The sequence below is a fragment of the Rhinolophus ferrumequinum genome, chromosome 20 (assembly GCF_004115265.2).
Source record: "Rhinolophus ferrumequinum isolate MPI-CBG mRhiFer1 chromosome 20, mRhiFer1_v1.p, whole genome shotgun sequence".
Lineage (NCBI taxonomy): Eukaryota > Metazoa > Chordata > Mammalia > Chiroptera > Rhinolophidae > Rhinolophus > Rhinolophus ferrumequinum.
The window spans coordinates 53,746,186-53,766,759 of NC_046303.1; the positions used below are offsets into that span (position 1 = coordinate 53,746,186).

The 20,574-nt window shown below is 38.4% G+C and overlaps 1 protein-coding gene across 6 annotated transcripts in view; it reads left to right on the forward strand.

The window, feature by feature from the left end:
• Positions 1-20,574, forward strand: part of SUGCT (succinyl-CoA:glutarate-CoA transferase) — a 719,436-nt gene that overhangs the window by 116,273 nt on the left and 582,589 nt on the right. The gene's annotated exons all lie outside the window — the stretch shown is intronic.

The following is a 20,574-nucleotide window of genomic DNA, read 5'->3' on the forward strand; positions in this document are numbered from 1 at the left end:
TCTAATTTGTAAAAGGAGACATTTTACTGTGGGAAAAGTCACTTTATAGAGAGAGAACTCTGTTGGGAATTTAAGATTTAAATGGTATACATGGGAAAATAATAAACTTAGAGCAGTGCTTTGGAGATTTTTTTCTCTTAGATAAAATTAAGGCGGTGTACACAGGGCTAAAGACATCAATATGAATGAAGGTGAAATACTGTGTATACGTTTTCAACACTAGCTTTGAGACACGTCAGGAGTTTAATGGTTATATGAAAGGGCAAAGGAATCTCTCCAAATGAATGATCTATCTCCTTAACAGAGAAACACAAATGTTAGTTGTGGGAATAAGCTGAAATTTTTTTCTTACTTCCACTGGTTTTATAGCTGTAAGGAACCTGACATAGGTTAAATGACTGGTTGAAGGTTGCATGTGTAGTTAAGTATGGAAGCCATGAAAATTTCACAGGTGTGTAACTTGTGCAGTCACAGAGGGCCTGAAGCTTAGTTTAATTGTTCTGTTTTCATTGCCTTGAAATTCTTAATAACTTTGAACAAGAGGCCTTACATACATTATTCATTTTGCACCAGTATTTGCAAATTTTGTAGCTGGATCTGGATTTGGGACTCTACTAGGTCTGCAGATCTCTACCTAGATTGCTTAACTTCTATGTCAATGATGAATTAGCTTTGGAAAAATTACCTTTTTAGAGTATTGTTGAGTTTAATTCTCTTCTAGCACCTAATATATTAATTCACAGCATGGAAGTCTATGGTTCCCTGGAAGTTGTTGGTTCAGGTAGGTGTTTCAGAGTGAGGGTACAGTAAGTGCAAACATATGCATTACATATGCACACACACATACATTCCAGCCATTTTTATTTTTACATTCTAGCCATTTTGGGTGTGTGTCTATATTTGTTGTTTATGTTGCTCCTTGAGACTGTCAGTTTCGTAAGTGCAGGAGTAGTATTTGTTCTTGCTTACAGTGGTATCCTCAAAGCCCAGCCCAGTTATTTGTCAAATAGCAGGCTCACCCAATCTTTTGAGATCAGATGGAGAACTGTATTACCAATGGGTAGGTCTCATTAGCCGCTAAGTTTGCTAGGGAAGATTAGAAAAAGGTAGAAAACCATTGACTTAGGATAAGTACTTGAGATGATTTGCTTTTGGAAAACATGGTAGCAGTGATTTAGCCTGTTGTGCTGCAGCTAACCTAGTTGGAGGTTGCTAAGATTATTAGTGTATCTAAGACTCATTAACTACCTTTTTAAAAATTGAGGTATAAAAAAAAATTGACATGTAACATTAAATTAATTTCAGGTGTACACCATAGTGATTTGATATTTGTTTGTACTGCAAAATGGTCACAAGTTCTAATTAACATCCATTACCATAGATGTTACAATTTCTTTTTTTTGTGGTGATAACTTTTAAGATCTATTCTCTTAGCAACTTTCAAATATGCAATTCATTAATAATAACTATAGTCACCATGCTGTACATTACATCCTGATGATTTATTTATTTTATAACTGGAAGTTTGTACCTTTTGATCCCTTTTACCCATTTTGCCTATACTCACTGCCACTTCTGGCAACCTCCAATCTGTTCTCTGCATCTGTGAGCTTGGTATTTTTTAAAAAATTAAAAAAAAATTTTTTTGTATAAATGTTCACCTACATTAAGTAGATAACATTTGAACTTAATTTTAGCTGCCTGGAAAATGATTGTGATTTCATACAGTGGTAAAAAACATACCTTTCCGCTCCTTTTGATTGCATTACATAGCATGACAAACTAATGATTGTAACATTTAATAGCAGTTGCTAAAAATGAAATTTTGTACTCCCTCTCTTAAAAGCAGTCTAGTGTACAATGGACAAACTACACTTGATTTGAATAGTAGCTAATTATTAACTCAGAGATGATTGCCTCAACCACAATAAAAGTTACATTGTATAGACATGACAGTTGCCGGGATGTGGTTTTTAGTGGGCACCAAATTTTTTGTAGTTTCATGGCTATAAACTTTTAACCCTTGTCATAAAATTCTTTGGTTTTAAAAAAATTTTTTTTAGTCTTTATATGATTTAAAGTTGTCAACTGAAGATTGTCTAACGTCAGCATCTAAACAGTGTTCTTTAGATGATATTGGTAAATAACAAGGAAGTGGGTTTGGATATGGTTCCAATTATTCTGTTGCTCTTATTCTTCTGTTGTGGCTTACAGAAATATCTTTGGAAGCTTTAATATCCTTCCTGTACTTAATTGCAACCAGGCTCCCATAATTACTACTACAATGAGTTAGTTTTTTTTAACACCAAACTTCAGCAATTATTTTCACATTCTTTCTCCATGTTTGTAATATTGTTCATATTTAGAGTAGATAAAATTTTAGCTCTCATTATTATAGCACATCTTTATGGATAAAATTTTGAATTTCAAACAAATATAGAAATCTGAAGTTTATCTTTTTTGTGTTTTTAGGTATCCCTCTGTTTCTGCTTTTCTTTTTTAATTCTATATATATTTTATTACAATTTTAATGAGTTATATTTTACATACTATAAAATTCACCCTATTTCAAGTGACTATTTAACAGTTTTCAGTAATAATTGATAATTACTAGTGGGAGAATGTCTCAAAGGAGAAAAGAATAAAACGAGAGAATAAACTTCACAGTAATCTAATTTAATTCTCTTGTTAGATAGTTTAAAATAATTATGTGCTTTTAAAATGTTTTGAAAAATAGAAATATAATTAACATCAAGATATAAAATAAATTGGAGGAGAAATATCCATTGGTATTGACAAATATTCACTGAAATTAGATTTTGACCTTGTAGAATCTTATAGAATAATGGATTTAAGTGACTGTTCCTAAAGGTGAGTTTAACAGTGTTTTAGAATCACCTGTATTCTATACTACTAGAGTTAGAACAATTTGTTTTCGTTGCTAAGTTAATGGATTTCACCTTCATCTTTGTATTTTCTAGAGTCGGAAAATTTTATGTAGAATAAAAGGTAGTAATCGTATCCTTCTGTATTGGCTAGTTAATGGTGGCTCTTTGTCTGCCATAAGTTATGGACCAGCTGATCCTAGTGGAATGTGTCCATTTGGCCCTCACTCTTAAACCATCGTAGCTGAAGGATAAGTAGCCACTAACATTGAGCATGGTGGCTCAGATTTAATTTCTAGGAAAATCAGTTTATTTCTTCACAGAAGCTGTATGAGGTATAATGGCAAGTAATTTAAAAATATTTTTTAGCCTAGAGTCATTACATACCAGCAATATATAATAAGATCTTGATTAGTTGGAGTGCTTAGCAATGTGGGCATTCTGGTTGATTTCATTTTCTAGGTGACTGAGGGCTAGAGGGAAACTGCTTTGGTTTCAACCATTTCCATATAAAATGTCCTAAAATGCTTTAATTTACTTTTCTGTTGTGGTAAATGCCATATACTAAAAATATTTTCACGTGAAGGGTTATTCTGATCTCTATTTTTTTTTTTTTTACCTATTGATATTCACTTTAGGGAGTAAGAAATTAAGTCAGATCTGCTCTATCCATCTATCCATCCATCCCTCCATCCATCCATCCATTCATCCCTGTTCCTCTATACCAGAGGATACAATAAATGATAAATAATCCCGCAAGTGTCCTGCCCCATGGAATATACATTGTAGTTGGAGATACACTTGTAGACAGCAAACAAGTAATAAGTGATAAATTTGCAGAAGGAAATAAACAGTTTGATAAAGAAAGCAGAGTCACTTCTGTTAGCCAGGACAAGATTATTCCAGAAAGAGGGAACAGTGCATGCAAAGGACTGAAGCAGGACAAAACGTGGCGTGTTCCAGGAACTGACAGAAAGCGGCCGTGACTGACTGGAAGATGTCCCCTAGAAGGTGACGTTGGCACTGACCATTCATACTTATCTGAAGAATAAACATGGGGTATAACATTTAACGATAACTCAATATTGTACAGTTAGTGGGCCCATTAAAAGCCAGGAGTGGGTAACAGACTGTTCTTTCTTGGGGGGGAGGGAATTTCTTGGCAGGGTATGAGGTCAAGCCTGTCGGGCAAGAGTTGAGTTCTGGTGCAGTTTTGGTAGAATGAAAATAGAAACAGCACAGGACTGCAGACAGGTGTCTGTTTTCTGCGACTTGGGCTGAGTGAACACGGGTACTGAAAGGGCTGAGACAGGTTCTGGAAGAAGAGTGCTGTAATTATAACAGAATCTTCCAAGGTGCAGCGTTGTGAGAAAGCCGTAAACATGCTGACTTTGGAGTAGATGCTGCATTCTACAGGCTGTTTATATTCTCCACAGTTGAAATTTTGAGAGTGACTTGAATAACACAGTAAAATTTACATCACATTTACTTTATGCTAGACCCTGCTCTGAGCACATTGCATATAGTTACTAATTCATTTCCCCAGCAGCTCTGTTATTCCCATTTTACTCTGTGAGCGTGTGTCACAGAGCCAGTGAGGAGCAGAGCTGGGACCTGAGCTGTGTGGATCCAGAGACTGTGCTGCTCTTCCGCTATCCCTAAGAGTATAAGGCCCTCCCAGGACTTATCCATTTATTGAGTGCCCAGTGCCAGGAATGCTGTTATTCCTGGCAATGTTCTGGTGAATAAGGATGTCTGGGGAATATGTTTTACCTCTTAAAAGGGATGTACAAAGATCATACGTCTTGGCTTGTCTTTGGGAGGATGATTTTAATAAGTAACGTGATCAGCACTGAGCAATAGAATTTAACATGATGAGTGTACATTGATCTTGTATCTTGCAACCTTGCTGGGCCTAGCTTTTTTAGTTCTAAGAGTATTTTAGTGGATACGACAGGATTTTCATGTCATCTGCGAATAGAGATAGAGTTACTTCTTCCTTTCCAACACCGATGTCTTTTGTCTCTTTTTCTTGCCTCATTGCTGTGGGTAGAAAGGATCCCAGTGTAATGTGGAAAGAACAGACATACTTTTCTTTTTCCTGATTTCAAGGCAAAAAGTTAAGTTTTTTCCAGCATGTATGATGCTAGCTGGGGGTTTTTCATGTACTTTAATCAGGTTGAAGAAGATCCTTTTACTCCTGGCTTACTGAATGTTTTTATCATGAAAAGGTATAGATTTTGGCAAATGCTATTCCTGCTATTATATTATCTTACTACTTTCCTTGTTTTGCTAGATTTTGGCAAATGCTATTGAGATCATTATTTGGTTTGCTCTTAATTCCTATTAATATGTTTTTGATTACTGACTAACATTGATTAACAGTTCATATTGATTAGTTTTTGTACATGTACCAATTTTGCAATCCTGGGAAAAATATCACTTAGTCATATTATACAATACTTTGTATGTGTTACTGTATTCGGTTTGCTAGGATGTTGCTGATCATTTTGGGGTCTGTATTCAAAAGGGGGAATTGGTCTGAAGTTTACTTCTGATGTGTTTCTCAGTTTTTGGTTTCGCTGATACTCACCTCATAAAATAAGTTGTTCCCTTATCTCCTAGTTTTTGAGAGTTTGTGAAGAATTGTTACTAATTCTTTAATTGTTTGATAGAATTCATCAGTGAAGCTAAAAAAAGCCTGGGATTATTATTTTTTGTGAGTTTTGTGATTACTAATTCATTTTCTCTTCATGTTATATGTTTATTCAATTTTTTCTGTTTATTTTTTATTCAGTTTTAGTAGTTTGTGTCTTTGCAGGATTTTGTGCACATCCTTTAGGTTATTTAATTTATTATTAATACACTGGCATCGTGTTCTTATATAATCCTTTTCATTTTTATAAGGCCAGTAGAGATGTTCCCTCTTTTCTTCCTGGTTTTAGAACTTGAATCTTTCTTTCTTTCTTGGTCAGTGTAGCTTAAGGTTTGTTAATTTTGTTGATCTTACCAACAAACCTACTCTGAATCTCACTGATTTTTCTCTGTTGGTTGTCTATATTCTCTTTCATTTATTTCTGCTCTTTATTATTTTTTTCCTTTTGCTAGTTTTGGGTTTAGTTTGCTCATCTTTTTCTGTTGTCTTAAGGTGGAATGTTAAGTTATTGACTTGAGGCCTTTTTCTTTTTTAATATAGGCATTTTCAGGTATAAATTTTTCTCTAGGAATTATTTTAGCTTCATTTCCTAAATTCTAGTTATTGTGTTTTCATTTTCAATCATCTCAAATTACTTTCTAATTTACTTTGTGATTTCTCCTTTGTTCCATTGGTTTTTAGGAATGTGTTGTTTAAGTTCCACCTGTTTGTGAATTTCCCACATACCCTTCTGTTATTAAAATCCCACTTCATTTCATAGTAGTTAGAGAACATTCTTTGTGTGATTTCAGTCCTTTTAAATTTACTGAGGATTGCTTTTGGCCTAATGTATGGTCCATCTTGCAAGATGTTCCAGGTGTGCTTGAGAAGATTGTATATTCTGCTGTTGTTGTGGAGTATCATATAGATGTCTCTTAGGTCTGCTTGGTTTATATGGTAATGTTATGCGTAACATTTGAAGAATTTTTTCTAAAACAGAGGCACTATTTTACAATCCCACCAGCAATTTATGAGGTTTCCAATTTCTGTTCATCCTTGCCAGAACTTTCTATTCTCTGTAATTTTTACTTTAGCTATTAAAGTGTGCAAAGTGGTTTTGATTTTGTTGCCATCACGACCAACTGGGTGTTAAACATCTTTGTTGTCCTTGTAAAAATCTCAGGTTGAGTATGCCTTGACACCCAGGAAGACTGAATTTGGTCTCTGAGTGGTACCGTGAGTCTTTATAACCAGTACTCATACTTGGCTGCACATTGAAAGCACCTGGGAAATTTCAGGAACTGCTGCCTATGTCCCACCCCAGGACCTGTGGTGTAATTGGTATGGGGTGTGGGGTGGGCATTGGAATTGTTAAAAGCTCTCCAGAGGATTCTAATATGCAGCAGTGTTTGAGAGCCACTGTTCCATGAAATGATTCCCAAACTTATGATGTATGAAAATCAACAGGGAGTTGATGTTTTTTTAAACTTATTTTTTTCAGAGCAGTTTTAGGTTTACAACAACATTTCCCATCTACTACCTGCTCTTACCCCTTATCAATATTACTCATCAGAATGGTACATTTTTACCAAGGGTGAACCTACACTGACACATCAGAATCCCCCAAAGTCCATAGTTTAACTTAGGGTTCATGCTTGGTATTATGCATTTGGTAGGTTTGGATAGAAGTGTAATGATACATATCCATCATGACATCATACAGAGTATTTTCACTGCCCTAAAATTCCTCCGGGCTGCACCTATTCATCCCACCCTCCCTCAACCACTGGCAACCACTGATCTTTTTACTGTCTCCATAGTTTTGCCTTTTCCAGAATGTCATATAGTTGGACTCATACAGTGTGTAACCTTTTCAGATTGGTTGCTTTCACTTAGTAATATGTATTTAAGGTTTCTTCATGTCTTTTCATGACTTGAGAGCACATTTCTTTTTAGTACTATCTGGATGTAGCACAGTTTTATAATTATGAATATCCAACATTTTGGCAATTACGAATAAAGCTATTATAAACATCCCGTGCAGGTTTTGTGTGGATGTAAGTTTTCAACTCTTTTGGGAAAATGCCAATGAGCGCAATTGCTGGCTCGTATGGCAAGAGTATATTTAGTTTTGTGAGAAACCGCCAACTGTCCTCCAAAGTGGCCGCACCATTTTGCGCCCCACCAGCAGGGAGTGAGAGCTCCTGCTGCCCCATGGCCTCACCAGCATCTGGTGTTGTCAGTGTCCGGATTTTGCTTATTCTAATAGGTGTGTAGCAGTCTAGGGAGCTATTTAAAAAAAACAAAAAACAACAGATTCCCTAACTTCATGTTGTCATGTGTCAGATTGAGTGGGTCTGGGGCAGCACTCAGCAGCCCCAGGCATTTTGAAGCAGCACCCAGGAATCTGACGCAGTAGACCGTTGGGTCACAACTGAAAAAGAAAGTGTGTCTCAGAGTGAACCTGCAAGGTTGCTCTTCCATGCTTCATCTTGACACTCTTGACATTACATTAAAGTTCCCCCAAATCATTTTTAATCAAGACTCCAGTTATACATGTAGCATTTTTTTTGGCTGTCCTGTGGGTTTCATCATGGGCATCACTGTGTACTTCACGTCTCTGTTCTATGAGCTCCATGGGACTTTAGCTGGACAGGGAACTGAAACAACACAGAGTGGTTAGAAAGAACCCTTAGGCTTTCCGATTGGATGGCCCACTGAGCACAACTGCAGGCTATGATGAGATGGACCCGCTGATGGGCCAGCCGGCAGCTGGCTGGTCAGTGTGCCTTGCAGTCCTAAGGAGTGTGGAAATTCTTCAGAATGAACCCCTGACTTGAACGGAAATGGCTGCAGAGGGGACATTCCCCGGGGCCACACACACAAACCTCATTCGATTGCACTTCTCACGTGCTGGTGACTGGAGTTCACATATTTATCTTTTTAATTGTATTTATTCCCAGGGGCATGTTATCAATCATGACATGTTAAAAATGAAAGGGTTTAAAAGCTGGCCTTAGGTGCTAATTGGAAAATATACTTTACAAAATATTTAGATTTGTAAGTAGTTCTGTGGTGCAAGGCATTCGTTAATTTAAGCGAAAGTTGTGTTTTATTAGTGTATGTTAAAAATGTCACTTGCATAACAATTTAAATGTATAAGGGATACATAGGAAACAGAAACAAACATGTTACCGTTCTATGTTCCCTCCTGATGACTTTACAGAGCAGAGCACATGACTTTTCCACACTTTTAACAAAAGAAATACATGTCCAGGAAAAAGATGCCAAAAATATACAAATGTGTAACTTAGTACCGTGCTTCCCTGAAAATAAGACCTAGCCAGACCATCAGCTCTAATGAGCCTTTTGGAGCAAAAATTAATATAAGACCTGGTCTTATTTTACTATAATATAAGACTGGGTATAATGTAATATAACGTAATGTAATGTAATATAATATAATATAATATAATATAATATAATATAATATAATATATATAATACAATACCAGGTCTTATATTAATTTTTGCTCCAAAAGGCGCATTAGAGCTGATTGTCTGGCTAGGTCTTATTTTCTGGGAAACATGGTAACTAAAAGTTTTTGTACTGCCACTCGTTAGCAATAACTACTATTAAAAGTTTGGTGAATATTTCAGAAAAAAATCTTGTTTAAAAGAATTCATTAATGGATCTTTTTTGAATTCCTTCCAGGGAGATATCTATTTACCTATCTACCTGTCTATCTATCTATCTATCTATCTATCTATCTATCTATCTATCTATCTATCTATCTATCTAAATTATTTTGGCTTAGTGGTATAATCAGCCATAATAGTATGGTTTTGGATAAAAACTAAACTTTAGAATTCAGTTAAGTCACAATATACTATTCCATGTACGAGGATTTTGAAAAAGTAATTACCTTTCTCTTTAGGTGTATAGGTAAATTTTGCCTGTTTGATGCTTGGTCATCTGTGCTCCCTACATCCCCAGGTGTCTCCAGCACATGCTTAAGGTGGCATCTGGTTTCCTCTGGGAGTTCCACATGGAGGTGCTGCTGATGGGGTGCTACCCACAGTTTGCTTTGCTGTTTGGAGCAGCCATTCCAGCCCTCCGTCCTTACTGACTGCTTCTGAACTCCATAGGTTTTACTGGGCAGCACTGCAGTCCCCTGGATGGTGACAGCATTGTGTCCTCACTGGTGACCGAGATGCTTCATGAATAGTTGGAATGATTTCTTGAAGAAAACGAAGTATTCTAGCCAATTATCAGCAACCTCTCTTACCCCTCAAATTAATGGTTTGGGTTGGTCTTATCAAAGTCATGTTAATTAAGAAATAGTAGGGGGAAATTTAAATGTATGGGTAATTTGACGAAAGTCACGGTAAAGTCAAAGTGAGGTTATTACTAATGTTAGTTTCCCTTTTTATGGAAACATTCTGGAGTAGTTATAGGAAAGATGGTGATAACTTGCAGGAGGATGTGCACGTGATTCTCCCACTTTGTCACCGGATGGCACTGTGGGCCCATGAGCTGACTGGAGGTCGGGCCTCCTGTGCTTCAAGCATTGTTCCACAGTGCTGGAGGACTTTTTGTATTCACTTCTAATGTCTAATTGCACTTGTTGCTTCTTTCCTAGTACACATTGAAATTGATGTTGGTTTATTAGGTAGAACATTTTAATCTGCGTGCAAAATATATATTTTTCCCTATAAAGTAAAACCTCGTTTTTTTTTTTTTTTAAACTTAATTTTAAAGTTACTGTTGAATTAACGTCTTTGCGTTTGGGAACCTTATTCAGGCCTGCGGAGTGGAGGTCAGGCAGGCGGCATAGATTTCAATCTTCACTTTGCTACTAAGTAGCTGAGGTCCTTGGGCAAGCCTCGAAATGGCTGTATGCCTCAGTCTTCTCATTTATTAAACAGGGACAATAGCAGTGTTTGCCTCCTAATACTGTGTGAGGATTCAAATTCGTTTCTGTGTGTGAAGTGTTTACGGCAGTGCCCATTACATTGTAATCACTACATGTTAGCTTTCATTATATCATTATTACCATCGTCTCCTCTTACTGCCTCCTTTTTCGTTCCCTTTACTTACCTCTTCAGCACACGGTCACCTTATTCCTACATCCGCTTCACCCTGGCGTGTACTGATATTGGGAGCATATTGGTTGCAGCAATAGAATATAAACATTAAAAAGTAATTTTTGCTACTGCTTTTTTTAAGTTGAGGAAATGTGCATGTTAACATGCCTCAACAAAAATTAAGTTAAAAATACCGATGACATACTTACTGCTTATTGTAAATATGTGAGGCCCATGGATGCTAGCTGGTACTTAGACTAGGCAGAGAACCGCAATAACTTGTTATAAATCTTGGAAATACTCTCTAGTCAGCTGCAGCAAAGATGTGAGAATTTTGAGTAAAAGTACTCGGGCTCAGCTGTGGGAACTCTTACTATGGGAACTCAGTTACTCTTGAGGTAACAGGTCCAGGCCTTTAGCACTAAATTGGTGAAAATCAATGCACTGAACCACAGCTCGACAGAAATTAGTGCAGCTAGTACATATTGCTGAATACAGGTAAACCCTTGTACTTTTTGCTCTTGCTTTTCTTTGCTTTGGTTTTGGTACTATCAGCAAACTCCTATTGACTTTAGTGGGATCACTTCCTGAGCTTCCCATGTACACTCTAGAATATCCCGTGATGGGAGCATGTTGAAAATCAGAAGCAAAATTTTTTCATGGTGATCAATAATAACAATATTTGGATTCTACCCCTGCCCAAAATTTACATTAAGAGCAGTCTAAAAGGACACATGACAGTTGCTTTTCTCTTTTTTAACCACGGTCCCTTTCTCTCATGCTTTCTCTCAAAACATGCCCTCCCTCGCTCCTTCTCTGCGTCCCTCTCTCCCTCCTTCCTTCCTGTTTCTTTAATCTCCCTGTTTTCTTGCTACAGTAAAATTGACCTTATTATAATTTTTGGGTTGCGGCAAAATTACAAATTCTTGTTATTTTTGAGCATCGTGAAAAAAAGAAAAGACCAGTAACCTTGCTAAAGTAGATCTGAGACTGAAAACAAATCTTGTGGGAGGTAGGGAGGGAAGATGGAATTTCAAAGTGGTGCGTTGAGGTAGACTCCTGACACATGCCCATGTGGCCCCTTCCTGTGACATGGTGGTGATTACTGCCAGGACAGTATCCAGAAATATCAACCACGGATGGGAACTGTTTTAGGAACTTCCATGGGTCTGTGTCCTTCCAAAATTTTGTCGTGTTTTTGTTCTTGGGACCTTGGAAGCGGTTTCTGGAAAATGCTTTTCTTCTAGCCCATAGGAGTATGACATTCATGCCCCAAGGGCAGGGAGTGGTAAATAAAGTGTTGCCTTCGGAAGCAGACACGTGTGTGTTAGGGCGGCTGGGCAACAGTCGTCTGGGTGTGAACCCATGCAATGTGACACGACAGGGATTTTGCCTGACTACAGTCATATCTGGTTTCATGTCCAGATATCCTTAATGATAAAATCATTTAATCAGAGGTTTGTCTTGTGTAGGAATTTTTCTACTCAGGTTTGTAAGGTCTCCATCAAATATCTGTTAAGATCTTCAAACGAATCAAAAGCCTTCATAGTTTTGAGACGCAATCATGATTCTGCCACCAAGAAATAAAAACTGTTTTTCATATTTTGTTTCTTAAGAATATACAATTAAATAATACTCTTAATTTGTAAAAATATCCATTTTTGCTAACTGCTGAATTTATGACTTAAAATCTGTTACAATGTCCTTTTTTTTTTTTTTTTTGTGTGTGTGTGTGTGTGTGTGTGTGGCTTAAATAGCACAATGGTTAGAAAAGGGAAAAGAATCCAAAGATGGTGTTTCAGATTGTCTAACACTGTTGAATTTAAGCCGGTTTTTGTTTTTATGTTTTTAAGTATCAAGCAAGCACAGTGTCTTGGTTTTTTTCTTTGTTATCATCTAAGAGTTTTTTGTTGTTGTTGTTGTTGTTTACTTTTTGAATAGAGTATGACTATAAACTAGGAATTGCAAAATTGAATGCTTAAATATTACTGGCAGGTAATTAAAATGAGTGGACTGAGCCAGACAATAGGGACTAGTGGGGGCCATGGGCTAAGAAGGCGCATTGTATCTGAGGGCATTGTCATTACTCAGCCCAGCCCATTGCCACCCTGTGAGAATGTGGGCCTGTGGAAGGTGTGCTTGTAAATATTTAACTAGCCTTCTTAAAAGAAAAAAAAGCTGTGATTTGCAGCATTTGCAATTCTAATGGTGTAAATATTCCCACATAGCTTGTGTCAGCCTCTAATGTGATTGTCACTGAACATGTTTGGGAGAGTTATTAACAGTAGGCACTTGCACACCAGGTTAAGCTTGCTCCCCATACCACCAGCCCAGTGTGGCCAGAGGTGCAATTTTGAAGCAAGAAACCTGAATTTTCATATAAAACTTCTCAGGTTTTAAAGAACTATGTAGGCCAAACAAAACCCGTTAATGAAACGCATCATGCTCACAAGCTGCCAGTTTACAACCTCTGGAGGTAAACTGACTATACTTGTCTTAGAAATCTTATTGGAAATCCATTTTTGCTACTTTATAGTCAAACTGCAGATGTTTAATCAGTAGTTCCACTGGTATTTTTCTGAACCAACTGTGTTTTAATGTGTGTTTAATATTTGTAAAAGGTAAAAAATTTACAGTTCAGAAATTCCTCCTTGATTAATAAAAACAAATATACTTGGAATTTCTAAAACTGATTAACCAGGTTTGCCATCTGTAGGAGGTATTTTTCCTAGATGGATTATTTGTATCAGTGAAAGATGGAAAACACTAATCTAATTCATACAAGTTACTGAACTGTATAATAAAACCCTATGTTAGCTGTTTGGTCTGTATTGGCTTGAACAATATGTTTTTTTAAATGATAAACTTTCATTATTCTTCTTTTGGAGTATTTTCAAAGCACTGTTACAATGTTACTCTGTAGCCACACAGACAGCAGCTGTGAGGAGGCTGCAGATGATTCAGAGCTCAGGATGTTGTGTGAGGGGCCTGTCTGAGACTCAGACCCAGGCCTGTTGACTCAGGCTCCACATTTCTTTCCACCAAACTGCTTAGGATGTCAAAAAGTTTCAAAGGCTGTGCTCTCTTCAGAACTGTCTAGCCCTCCAATTGTGGTTACGGAGTAGGAGGAGGATGTGGCTGAGAGAATGATCGAGTCTGATGAGATGAGAACTGACACTACAAAGCAGTGGCTGCTAGGGTTCTATCACATTACAGTCTCCTGGCATATAAAAACATATTTGTGGACATGTTAGAATACAGGTCATATGCAAATGTGCTGAATTAAGGACATCTGAGAATATGGATACATGATACAATGCATCATCAAAGGCTGATTATGTTGCTGTACCTTTGAGGTCTGTTAGAGGTGATGTTGAAAAGCCCCACACATCTACAATTTGCAGCTTAGATCTTAAAAGCCAATCGACTTGTGCCATGTGGCCTGTTGTTGCTGAGTTCTGACTGTGATGAAACTTAGTGATGTTCTGAAATCAGTTTACTTGATTTTAATCTCTGATGAGATGTGTTCGAACATGGGAGAGATTGGCCAGGCATTTGTATATATAGTGGAATATTCTCATTGTTTCTGTTCCTGTGTAGTGGCTCTCAAATTAATAAAGATGGTCGTTGTATTTGCCAAATGCATTTTGTGTGTGTTGGGAGGTGGGCACAGGGTGGTGTGAAAAGAATGTGCTTGTCACTCAAACTCATCCTTGAGCTGAGTTCCTTAGGCCAGCTTCCAGTCAGATTGCTGCCCCCAAACTACTCATGTCACCGGGCTTCAGCATGTTTAATGAGTCTTCTCATGAGACTGTGTGTCATGAGGGCAGAGAGTGCATCTCTTTTTGCCATTGTCTTCCCATCACCTCGCGTACTGCCTGAACAGAGCAGTCAATCAGGAAATATTTGCTGGATGAAAATGTGAACTGTAAATGGAAGATTTTTAAAACTTTCAGGTAAAATAGAATTAATATATAAGATAGAGAATGTGTTTTCTCTCTCTTGGTGTTCACAGAGTTGGTTTTTTCCACCACTTAGTTGGTTTTTGCTAATTAACACAGCAATCCTTGGCACTGGGTACCTGTATTCATTGTCTGAATTTTTGCTTGAAGTTTAATGACATAACACATATTTTACCTGCTGAATCATATGGTCACTGACATCATGATTTCTTGTCCTAATCCACACCTGGCTTTGCGCCTTTCCCCAGAACTCCCATGAGGTCACTTTAAAGAGTCACCACTAAAGAACTCAGTCCTGTACTGCATTCCAGCGAGTCTGCCCTGTTATTCTGGGAACTGTTCCACGGAAGCTGAGAAGGCAGTGTGACATGGCGAGAGAAGAGTCATCATCAGGCACCTTTGCTTTCTTAGATGTTAGTCAGAACGATAGATGTAGGCAGAGTGTAAGTAAATACATTTTGTTCTTATGCTGGGGCTTGATTTATAGGCTGTTGTGAAGTGCAGGGTTGTTTTATATAGTTCTGTGACTTAGAGGTTCTAGGCAAATGCCATGAATTTTCTCCCTTCAACCTGGGAAAATGCCTGACATTCCTCTAAGAGAGATTCATTCCTTTAGCTCCAAGGCTTTTGAGGCTTCATGAATTTTCTATTAAAATCTGTGTATCCTGGAAAAGGTAACATCATGAACAATCTTTACTTGACACCATTTTTGGTGATTTGGCTATGCATTCCAGCTATTGTTCTCTTTCCTGCTTTTACTGCCAAACTTAAACTATTTGTGTTTGAGGTGTCTGCTGCCTACCTACTTTTCTTAACCCCTAATGTTACGATGTCCACTCCAATTCCTCCTTCAATGGCTAATTTCCTTTTGTTGATTCCAAGATATTCACCCTGATCCTCCTGGACCTTACTTGGCTTTTGGACATACATTCAGCACGATCCTTTTCGCATGCCCATCCTCTGGTCTCCAGACACCACACCACACCTTTCTGTTCCTCTTCCTACCTTTACACCCCGTCCTTCTTTCATCCCCTCCTCGTTGGTCTCCAGTGCCTGCCCTTCTCCTCTGCTTTCCCTCTAATTACCCCAGCCTCGTCTTCCACTTCAGTGGTTTCAGAAATGTGTGAGTTTTCTATTGCTACATTATAAATTAACACAGATGTAGCTTAAAATAACAAAAAGTGATTATCTCATAGTTTCCATGGGTGAGAAGTCTCGGAAAGACTGGATCCTCAGCTCAGGTCAAGGCTACAGCCAGTGTCCATCGGACTGCAGTTCTTTCTTGGGGCTCAGAGTCCTGTTCCAGACTCGCTCAAGTTGATGGCAGAATACAGTTCTTTGTGGCTGAGGAGTTCATGGAAGCTGTGTCTTCAGGGCCAACATGAACAGGTCTCTCTGAGCTTCACCTTTTAAAGGTTCTTCTGATTCCATAAGCCCCACCCAACACAGTCTCCCTTTTGATTAAAGGATACCAGGGCCTAAAGGTAGAGGTGATCAGAAGCAGAGGAAAAATGTGACAAATAGAGAGAATTGGAGAAGTACCCTGAACTAGTACAGCTGAACCAAGTGTATATAGTTCTTCCCCAAATGAACCACACCTTTCTGTCAAAGCAGCAGGCTCCAGGGCTCCGTGCAACAATGGGGAGATCTGCAGGCGTCGGGGTGTCAGTCTCTGTTCAGCTCCTTAGCCTCTGACATGCCTCATGCTCCCTCAGAGGTCCCCCGTTACAGACCCACCACCTCAGTTATGACTTCGGGGGAGACTTGTTATTGTATCTCTCTCCTCCTCCATGAACTTTTCGCTTCGATCATACACACGCTTTTAGCCCACTGAGGTCTTGACCCCTAAGTATTCCCTTCTTGCTGCCTACACCGCTGTTGCTTTTCTCTCCCTGAACACAAGGCCTCAGGGCCTGACATTCCGCTCTATCTCAGCCTCTGTCTATGTTTACCCTCTTGGTCTGTGGTAAAAGCATGGATGTGCTTGTCCTGTGTGACTCTGCTCACCAGAGCCAGGGTTAGAGGGACAGAGAGGCAAATTTCAGCCTGTCTCATTCTATGTATCTGCTTTTCTGTGGGGTTTGCGTCTAACTTTCCTCTTTTTTACTTGAAGTATTTCTTCATTAAGATTCTCCTCCCAAATTAGACTGTCACTCAGTCATTTATTCACTAGTTTAATAATTACTGAGTGCCTGCAATATGTCTCAGGTAGTTTTCCTGGTGCTGGGGAGAGAACAGTAAACGAATCGTTCTTCCCTCTCGAAGCTTCCATTCTAGTGGCCAGAGAGACCAAGAAGTGATTCCATCTAATGCTAAGACTCCACACTTTCAACTGTTCATTTTTCTAGCATATTTAAATGAACTTCAGGTGTTTTTTTTTGTCCCCAAAAATAAAACTTTTATCTTCCTGCTCAGCTGCTTGAGCTGCTGACCAGTCTCTAGAGCCCCTTTGCACAGCCTCTAGATGCTCCTGTGCCCCCACATTCTTTTCATTCATTCCTTAGCCCCCTTTAATCTGGCTTCTGTCCTTTATTGATACTGAATCTTAGTGGTCAAATATAATCTGGTCATCAAATCTAATGACTTGTTTCAGTTTTTATATTCATTCATTCATTCATTCATTCATTCATTCAGAAAGATCCAGTACTTTTCCATCTCTGCTATGACTTGGCCTATACTGTTTCTTTACATGGAGGCTCTTTTCCTTGTTTTATGACTGAATTCCCTTTACCAAAGGGTCAACTCAGATGTCACTTCTTATCCTTACTTGATTTTTTAAAACAAGTCCCTTGTGGCACTGATTATTTCTATTTTGGAGTATAGATTTTAACCTTCTTGAGAGATGAAACTCTGTTTAATTGCTTGTGGGGTCTCCAACCACACCTGACAGCATGCTTTGCATATAGTGCTTATTAAATATGAGGGGTGCCAAAAAATGTATGCACATGACTTGTGTATACATTTTTGGGGCAACCTCTGTATCTGCTAAATGCATGAAGGAAACAGCAAAGAAAAGTAACTTTCCTTCTTAGAATTTCTTTTTAAAACTAGTGTTGCAGAACAATGTACTATTTTATTCTAAAAACAGACATATTTTAAAGAACTAAGTTATTTAAAATATAAAACCCTAGGTTTCAAGTGTACAACTCTGTAATTAAAAAAATAATTCAAAAAAATTCAAATCATAAAAAAATATATAAAATCATATTTGAAGAAAACTTTTGAAACTGAAACTGTGGCATCACAGATATAAATAAATAAATCATGTCATTAAACGTTGCTTTTTTACATTTGTACTTACTCATCACATTTTTTTTCAGTTGTTCATAACCACTTTTTGAGTATAGTGATTGACTGTCTCAGTGGTTTATGGTAAGAAATGTGTTTGATGTATTATCCTAAACATGTTTTTGATATTCTGTCTCTGCTGTCTGGTCTTACCTTCTAGCATTTGATATTCACTTTCCTCATATGTCTGATTTTGATTCAGATGGATTGGCAAAGTTATTCTGAGTATAACACAACTATATTTTTATGTAATAATTAAAGTCAAACTTATCTGTGGAGGTTTACCTTATTGAAAAGGATGCTTAATCACTGTTTTTTCTTTACCAGGTAGGACAGTCCAATAAAGCTTTTCCAGGATCAAGTCCCTTCAGAATCTTAAATAGTCCGATTTAGTATATAATTTAGTATAGAATGCCAGAATCTGGACTCGTTGAGTTCAGGTCCTGCTGACCATTGACTAGGTATGTAACCGTGGGCAGATTTCTAAACTGCTCTGTGCCTCAGTTTTCTCATTTGTAAAATGGGTTCATGAAATACCTCTCTCATACAGTTGTCATAAAAATTAAATGAGATAATTCACATAAAATGCTTAGAACAGTGCACGATAAGTGTTTAATAAGTTTTAGCTTTTTAGGTTTACTCCTTTACAAACACTTAAAATGACAAATGTAGTACGAATAGGTAGAATTCTTATTCTTCTTTCAATATGGGTAGCCAGAATACCTTCCCTACTTCTGAATGTTTTTCTCCTTGGCCCTGGTGGTTCTGAAGGAATTAGTTTACTTTAAGGTGTGAAGGACAAAGTGTAGCAGATTAAATTGCATAGGAAGTTTGACATGCAAAGTAATGGTGTTAGGATGAAAAAGATAGATGTCAGGATCTCAGAAGCTCTTTCTGACGTGAGGCTCAGTTTCCCTTCCTCAAAGGTATGTTCTCCATGAATGCCAGCCTCTTCCTTTCTGTTCTGGCGTGTTTGTCTCGGAAAATCTTACAGTTAGGAAATGAGAGAGGCTGAGCAGACGGAATGTGAGGAGCACTGTCAGTGCGGGTCATGGTGTCTCTGAGCAAATGCAGACAGCTGAGTGGTCATGGAGGGGTTGCAGTGCACTCCAGTGATGGGGGAGGGGTGGGGCTGCAGGTATATCACACGTGGAGCCAAGGATATAACCTACGCTGCAGATGTGAAGTCACGCGCTGCTGGGGCGAGGGGCTGGGAGCAGAGTGGTCGGACAGAGGAGGTGGTGGTGCAGGGGTGGCTTAGAGAGTACAGTGACCTGAGTGCTAGTCATTGTTTTTCCAGTCACCAGCTGTGAGATTGAAATGAGATACTTACCCTCCCTAGGCCTAGTTTTCTCATCTGTAAAATGGAAGTTGTAATGCCTACCTCATGTGAGATATTTGGGTTGCATTCATTGCCCCTTTGTACTCCATATAATGGCCAGGTGATCTAATTATATAAATCAGTGGCTTCCCATGATCCTTAGAATAATGCCTACAGGAACCCATGTGATATGGCGTTCGCATACCTCCCTGACCTCACCTTACTGTTCCGTCTTTTACTTACTATGGTCCAGCGACAGTGACCTTCTTTCTGTAATTATATATGGTAAGCTTTTTATCTCAATAAAGTCTTTTAATGAATTGATCTTGTTGCCTGGAATGATCTCCCTTAGGTTTTCACATGCCTTCTCCAGGCCTCACGTTAAACGTATTAATAACGTCTTCAGAGAGGTCCTTTCTAACCCATCAGTCTAGAAGATCCCTCTGTGTGATTCTGTTTCAGTTTCTTCATATCACTTATCATTTCTTGACGTTTTCCCATTTGTTTATGTCTGAATGTACCTCACACTAGGAGTGCGACCCTATCTGTCTGCTATAGCCCCCGGGCCTAGAACAGTTCCTGGCACATAGTTTTTGAATAAATGAGTGGATGAAAGAGGTGCTGGTTGACACTAAAATAAGTATCAGTTTCCTTTCTTTCTCTGTGACTCCTCTTCCTTTTCTGCTTTCCTGTGAGATGAGAATAAGACATATAAAGATGAGCCTGGAGCGTCTTGTAGTGCCATGCAGGGCGGAAGTGCGGAAAGCACACTCACAATAATGGAGAATATGTCAGGGACACGGGAGCCAGTGTCCTCATACGGAATGCTGTGAGCAACAAAATAAAGTAGCAGCGGGTTATAATGTAAGTGTGAAGGAAATATCCCTGAGTCTGTGCTGATACGTAACAAATACATGATTGAATAAATGTGCAAATAGGGGAGAAAGACAGATTTCCTGTGCAGAATTCAAAATAATTTATGTGAACTCTTGAGAAGGAGGATCATAACTGCTCACCTCTTAAGTGTGGGCTGTGTCAGGTGACTTCCATCTAAAGAGTACAGTGTGGAAAGGGGAGGAGAAAAGAGCGGTTTTCCAGTGGAGTAGCCTGATAAGCACGACCTCTTCCAGGTGATCGAGCCCAACACCACAAGTGATAAATCATGTTGATAGTAGGTACCTTTGATATGATGTGTTGAAAATGGCACTTACTTTTGTGGTCTTCCTTCCAAAACCCCATAATCCCAGTGTAAGGATCAGAAAAACATTTTAAAAATCCCAGTTGAGGAACATACTACAAAATACCTCATCAGTATCCTCAGATCTGTCAAGGTCATCAAAACCAGGAACGTATGACAAAGCTGTGACGGTGAAGAGGGGCTTAAGGCGCCGATGA